The sequence below is a fragment of the Mesoplodon densirostris genome, chromosome 19 (genome assembly GCF_025265405.1).
Source record: "Mesoplodon densirostris isolate mMesDen1 chromosome 19, mMesDen1 primary haplotype, whole genome shotgun sequence".
In the NCBI taxonomy this organism is placed as follows: domain Eukaryota; kingdom Metazoa; phylum Chordata; class Mammalia; order Artiodactyla; family Ziphiidae; genus Mesoplodon; species Mesoplodon densirostris.
In genome coordinates, this window is record NC_082679.1 from 10847341 (window position 1) to 10853340 (window position 6000).

Genomic DNA, 6000 nt, shown 5'->3' on the forward strand with positions numbered 1-6000 from the left:
AACAACCTAAGTGTCCATCATCGGATGAATGGATAAAGAAGATGTGGCACATATATACAATGGAATATTGCTCAGCCATAAAAAGAAGCGAAACTGAGCTATTTGTAATGAGGTGGATAGACCTAGAGTCTGTCATACAGAGTGAAGTAAGTCAGAAAGAGAAAGACAAATACCGTATGCTAACACATATACACGGAATTAAAAAAAAATGTCATGAAGAACCTAGGGGTAAAACGGGAATAAAGACACAGACCTACTTGAGAATGGACTTGAGGATATGGGGACGGGGAAGGGTAAGCTGTGACAAAGCGAAAGAGAGGCATGGACATATATACACTACCAAACGTAACGTAGATAGATAGTGGGAAGCAGCCGCAGAGCACAGGGAGATCAGCTCGGTGCTTTGTGACCACCTGGAGGGGTGGGATGGGGAGGGTGGGAGAGAGGGAGATGCATGAGGGAAGGGATGTGGGAACAGATGTATATGTATGACTGATTCACTTTGTTATAAAGCAGAAACTACTAAAATAAATAAATAAAAATAAATAAATAAATAAATAAATAAATAAAATAACATATTCATATTAAATCTCTCTAGAAAAGACATTAAAAGATCTCCAGAAGAAGTAAAGCTGTCACTGTTTGCTGGTGACATGATACTATACATAGAGAATCCAAAAGATGCTACCAGAAAACTACTAGAGTTAATCAATGAATTTGGTAAAGTAGCAGGATACAAAATTAATGCACAGAAATCTCTGGCATTCCTGTACACTAATGATGAAAAATCTGAAAATGAAATCAAGAAAACATTCTCATTTACCATTGCAACAAAAAGAATAAAATATCTAGGAATAAACCTACCTGAGGAGACAAAAGACCTGTATGCAGAGAATTATAAGACACTGATGAAAGAAATTAAAGATGATACAAATAGATGGAGAGATATACCATGCTCCTGGATTGGAAGAATCAATCTTGTGAAAATGACTCTACTACCCAAAGCAATCTACAGATTCAATGCAATCCCTATCAAACTACCACTGGCATTTTTCACAGAACTAGAACAAAAAATTTCAAAATTTGTTTGGAGAAACAAAAGACCCCGAATAGCCAAAGCAATCTTGAGAACGAAAAACGGAGCTGGAGGAATCAGGCTCCCTGACTTCAGACTATACTACAAAGCTACAGTAATCAAGACAGTGTGGTACGGGCACAAAAACAGAAAGATAGATCAATGGAACAGGATAGAAAGCCCAGAGATAAACCCACGCACATATGGTCAACTTATCTTTGATAAAGGAGGCAGGAATGTACAGTGGAGAAAGGACAGCATCTTCAATAAGTGGTGCTGGGAAAACTGGACAGGGACATGTAAAAGTATGAGATTAGATCATTCCCTAACACCATACACAAAAATAAGCTCAAAATGGATTAAAGACCTAAATGTAAGGCCAGAAACTATCAAACTCTTACAGGAAAACATAGGCAGAAAACTCTATGACTTAATCACAGCAAGATCCTTTTGGACCCACCTCCTAGAGAAATGGAAATAAAAACAAAGATAAACAAATGGGACCTAATGAAACTTCAAAGCTTTTGCACAGCAAAGGAAACCATAAACAAGACCAAAAGACAACCCTCAGAATGGGAGAAAATATTTGCAAATGAAGCAACTGACAAAGGATTAATCTCCAAAATGTATAAACAACTCATGCAGCTCAATAGCAAAAAAAAACAAAGAAGCCAATCCAAAATTGGGCAGAAGACTTAAATAGGCATTTCTCCAAAGAAGATATACAGACTGCCAACAAACACATGATAGAATGCTCAACATCATTAATCATGAGAGAAATGCAAATCAAAACTACAATGAGATATCATCTCACACCAGTCAGAATGGCCATCATCAAGAAATCTAGAAACAATAAATGCTGGAGAGGGTGTGGAGAAAAGGGAACACTCTTGCACTGCTGGTGGGAATGTGAATTGGTACAGCCACTATGGAGAACAGTATGGAGGTTCCTTAAAAAACTAGAAATAGAACTACCATGTGACCCAGCAATCCCACTACTAGGCTTATACCCTGAGAAAACTATAATTCAAAAAGAGACATGTACCAAAATGTTCATTGCAGCTCTATTCATAATAGCCCGGAGCTGGAAACAACCTAAGTGTCCATCATCAGATGAATGGATAAAGAAGATGTGGCACATATATACAATGGAATATTACTCAGCCATAAAAAGAAACGAAACTGAGCTATTTGTAATGAGGTGGATAGACCTAGAGTCTGTCATACAGAGTGAAGTAAGTCAGAAAGAGAAAGACAAATACCGTATGCTAACACATATACACGGAATTAAAAAAAAATGTCATGAAGAACCTAGGGGTAAAACGGGAATAAAGACACAGACCTACTTGAGAATGGACTTGAGGATATGGGGACGGGGAAGGGTAAGCTGTGACAAAGCGAAAGAGAGGCATGGACATATATACACTACCAAACGTAACGTAGATAGATAGTGGGAAGCAGCTGCAGAGCACAGGGAGATCAGCTCGGTGCTTTGTGACCACCTGGAGGGGTGGGATGGGGAGGGTGGGAGAGAGGGAGATGCATGAGGGAAGGGATGTGGGAACAGATGTATATGTATGACTGATTCACTTTGTTATAAAGCAGAAACTACTAAAATAAATAAATAAATAAATAATAATAATAAATAAATAAATAAAATAACATATTCGTATTAAATCTCTCTAGAAAAGACATTAAAAGATCTCCAGAAGAAGTAAAGCTGTCACTGTTTGCTGGTGACATGATACTATACATAGAGAATCCTAAAGATGCTACCAGAAAACTACTAGAGCTAATCAATGAATTTGGTAAAGTAGCAGGATACAAAATTAATGCACAGAAATCTCTGGCATTCCTGTACAGTAATGATGAAATATCTGAAAATGAAATCAAGAAAACACTCCCATTTACCATTGCAACAAAAAGAATAAAATATCTAGGAATAAACCTACCTGAGGAGACAAAAGACCTGTATGCAGAGAATTATAAGACACTGATGAAAGAAATTAAAGATGATACAAATAGATGGAGAGATATACCATGCTCCTGGATTGGAAGAATCAATCTTGTGAAAATGACTCTACTACCCAAAGCAATCTACAGATTCAATGCAATCCCTATCAAACTACCACTGGCATTTTTCACAGAACTAGAACAAAAAATTTCAAAATTTGTTTGGAGAAACAAAAGACCCCAAATAGCCAAAGCAATCTTGAGAACGGAAAACGGAGCTGGAGGAATCAGGCTCCCTGACTTCAGACTATACTACAAAGCTACAGTAATCAAGACAGTGTGGTACGGGCACAAAAACAGAAAGATAGATCAATGGAACAGGATAGAAAGCCCAGAGATAAACCCACGCACATATGGTCAACTTATCTTTGATAAAGGAGGCAGGAATGTACAGTGGAGAAAGGACAGCCTCTTCAATAAGTGGTGCTGGGAAAACTGGACAGGGACATGTAAAAGTATGAGATTAGATCATTCCCTAACACCATACACAAAAATAAGCTCAAAATGGATTAAAGACCTAAATGTAAGGCCAGAAATTATCAAACTCTTACAGGAAAACATAGGCAGAACACTCTATGACATAAATCACAGCAAGATCCTTTTGGACCCACCTCCTAGAGAAATGGAAATAAAAACAAAGATAAACAAATGGGACCCAATGAAACTTCAAAGCTTTTGCACAGCAAAGCAAACCATAAACAAGACCAAAAGACAACCCTCAGAATGGGAGAAAATATTTGCAAATGAAGCAACTGACAAAGGATTAATCTCCAAAATTTATAAACAGCTCATGCAGCTCAACAGCAAAAAAACAAAAAACCCAATCCAAAAATGGGCAGAAGACTTAAATAGGCATTTCTCCAAAGAAGATATACAGACTGCCAACAAACACATGAAAGAATGCTCAACATCATTAATCATTAGAGAAATGCAAATCAAAACTACAATGAGATATCATCTCACACCAGTCACAATGGCCATCATCAAGAAATCTAGAAACAATAAATACTGGAGAGGGTGTGGAGAAAAGGGAACACTCTTGCACTGCTGGTGGGAATGTGAATTGGTACAGCCACTATGGAGAACAGTATGGAGGTTCCTTAAAAAACTAAAAATAGAACTACCATGTGACCCAGCAATCCCACTACTAGGCATATACCCTGAGAAAACCATAATTCAAAAAGAGACATGTACCAAAATGTTCATTGCAGCTCTATTCACAATAGCCCGGAGCTGGAAACAACCTAAGTGTCCATCATCGGATGAATGGATAAAGAAGATGTGGCACATATATACAATGGAATATTGCTCAGCCATAAAAAGAAGCGAAACTGAGCTATTTGTAATGAGGTGGATAGACCTAGAGTCTGTCATACAGAGTGAAGTAAGTCAGAAAGAGAAAGACAAATACCGTATGCTAACACATATATATGGAATTTAAAACAAAATGTCATGAAGAACCTAGGGGTAAAACGGGAATAAAGACACAGACCTACTTGAGAATGGACTTGAGGATATGGGGAGGGGGAAGGGTAAGCTGTGACAAAACGAAAGAGAGGCATGGACATATATACACTACCAAACGTAAGGTAGATAGTGGGAAGCAGCTGCAGAGCACAGGGAGATCAGCTCGGTGCTTTGTGACCGCCTGGAGGGGTGGGATGGGGAGGGTGGGAGGGAGGGAGATGCATGAGGGAAGGGATGTGGGAACAGATGTATATGTATGACTGATTCACTTTGTTATAAAGCAGAAACCAAAAAAAAAAGATCTCCAATGAAAATGTTAATTTTATAATAGACATGGTATGATACAATTTATAATAGATATGGTATGAACCTTTCCCTTTCACGGGAAAGGTTCGGCTGGGAAAAAGGAATTGTTCTTGAAAATGGGGCCCGTGCTATTGCAGACACTGTGCTCAACCTAGGTCCACCGAATGCTCTGATGTCATCACTGAGGTCACAGAATTCCGCTGTGCGCCTGGCAACCTTGCAAACATAACAGCCCTGGTGAGCACTAGGCAGTCCTGCTGGTTCACTAAGTGGCACAAGTTTTTCAGCCATTTAGGAGACTTGACTATTTTTATTTGTATTGAATCATTTCAACGGATTGCCCAAGAGCCAACAAGGGCCAACCTGTAGGGAAGAGGAGGAGTTGGACATCTCTTGAGGCATCTTCTAAGGGAGACTTCTAGTTGGTACGATGGAACGGCGACAAAAGAGGAAACATCTGGAAAATGAAGAGTCCCAGGAAACTGCCGAGAATGGAGGAGGTATGTGGGGGGCAACTTGTCTGGGGCACATGGGTTTCTGCCAAACTGAACCTTCTCTAGAAAGCGGGGGACTGAGAACGTGTCACCTGTGAAGCAGGGAGCGAGAGACCTTGTCTCACTGATGCTGCCGTATCCATCCGGAGGGTCCCTGTGGTGTGAGATGGCACAGAACGGCCAGATGCCCCCTGGGAGATGGGGGAGGTCAGCTCCGCTGGTCTGAGGACTCTCTCCTGGGGCAGCCGGGCCTGGAGCTTTGTCGGACTCATAGCAGGCTGCATCCTGCTTGCACAGACCTAGAGGTGCAGCTTTTCTCAGTCCCCGATTTCTCTCTTATTCTCTTGGATCTTTCCCTGGGCTCATGAGGTGGGGGATGTGAAGGATACAAGGATGCTGAGAGCGACCCAGGAGTTGCTTGGCCTCTTTTACCAAAGTGGAAAGAGAAGCCCCATGAGTTGAAGGCCCTGTTGAAAAATATCTTGACAAGTGGAATGCACTTCGAAAGAAGATTGTTTGTCTAGGGATGGTGTCATATGGAAAGCAAGGAGGTTTTATTCCTTCAACAGGAAGAATTTCCCAAAGGAGATCAAGGGAAGGGAAGGGTTTTCCAGAGACTGAGACCGCGTGGGCGGGGGTGAGAAA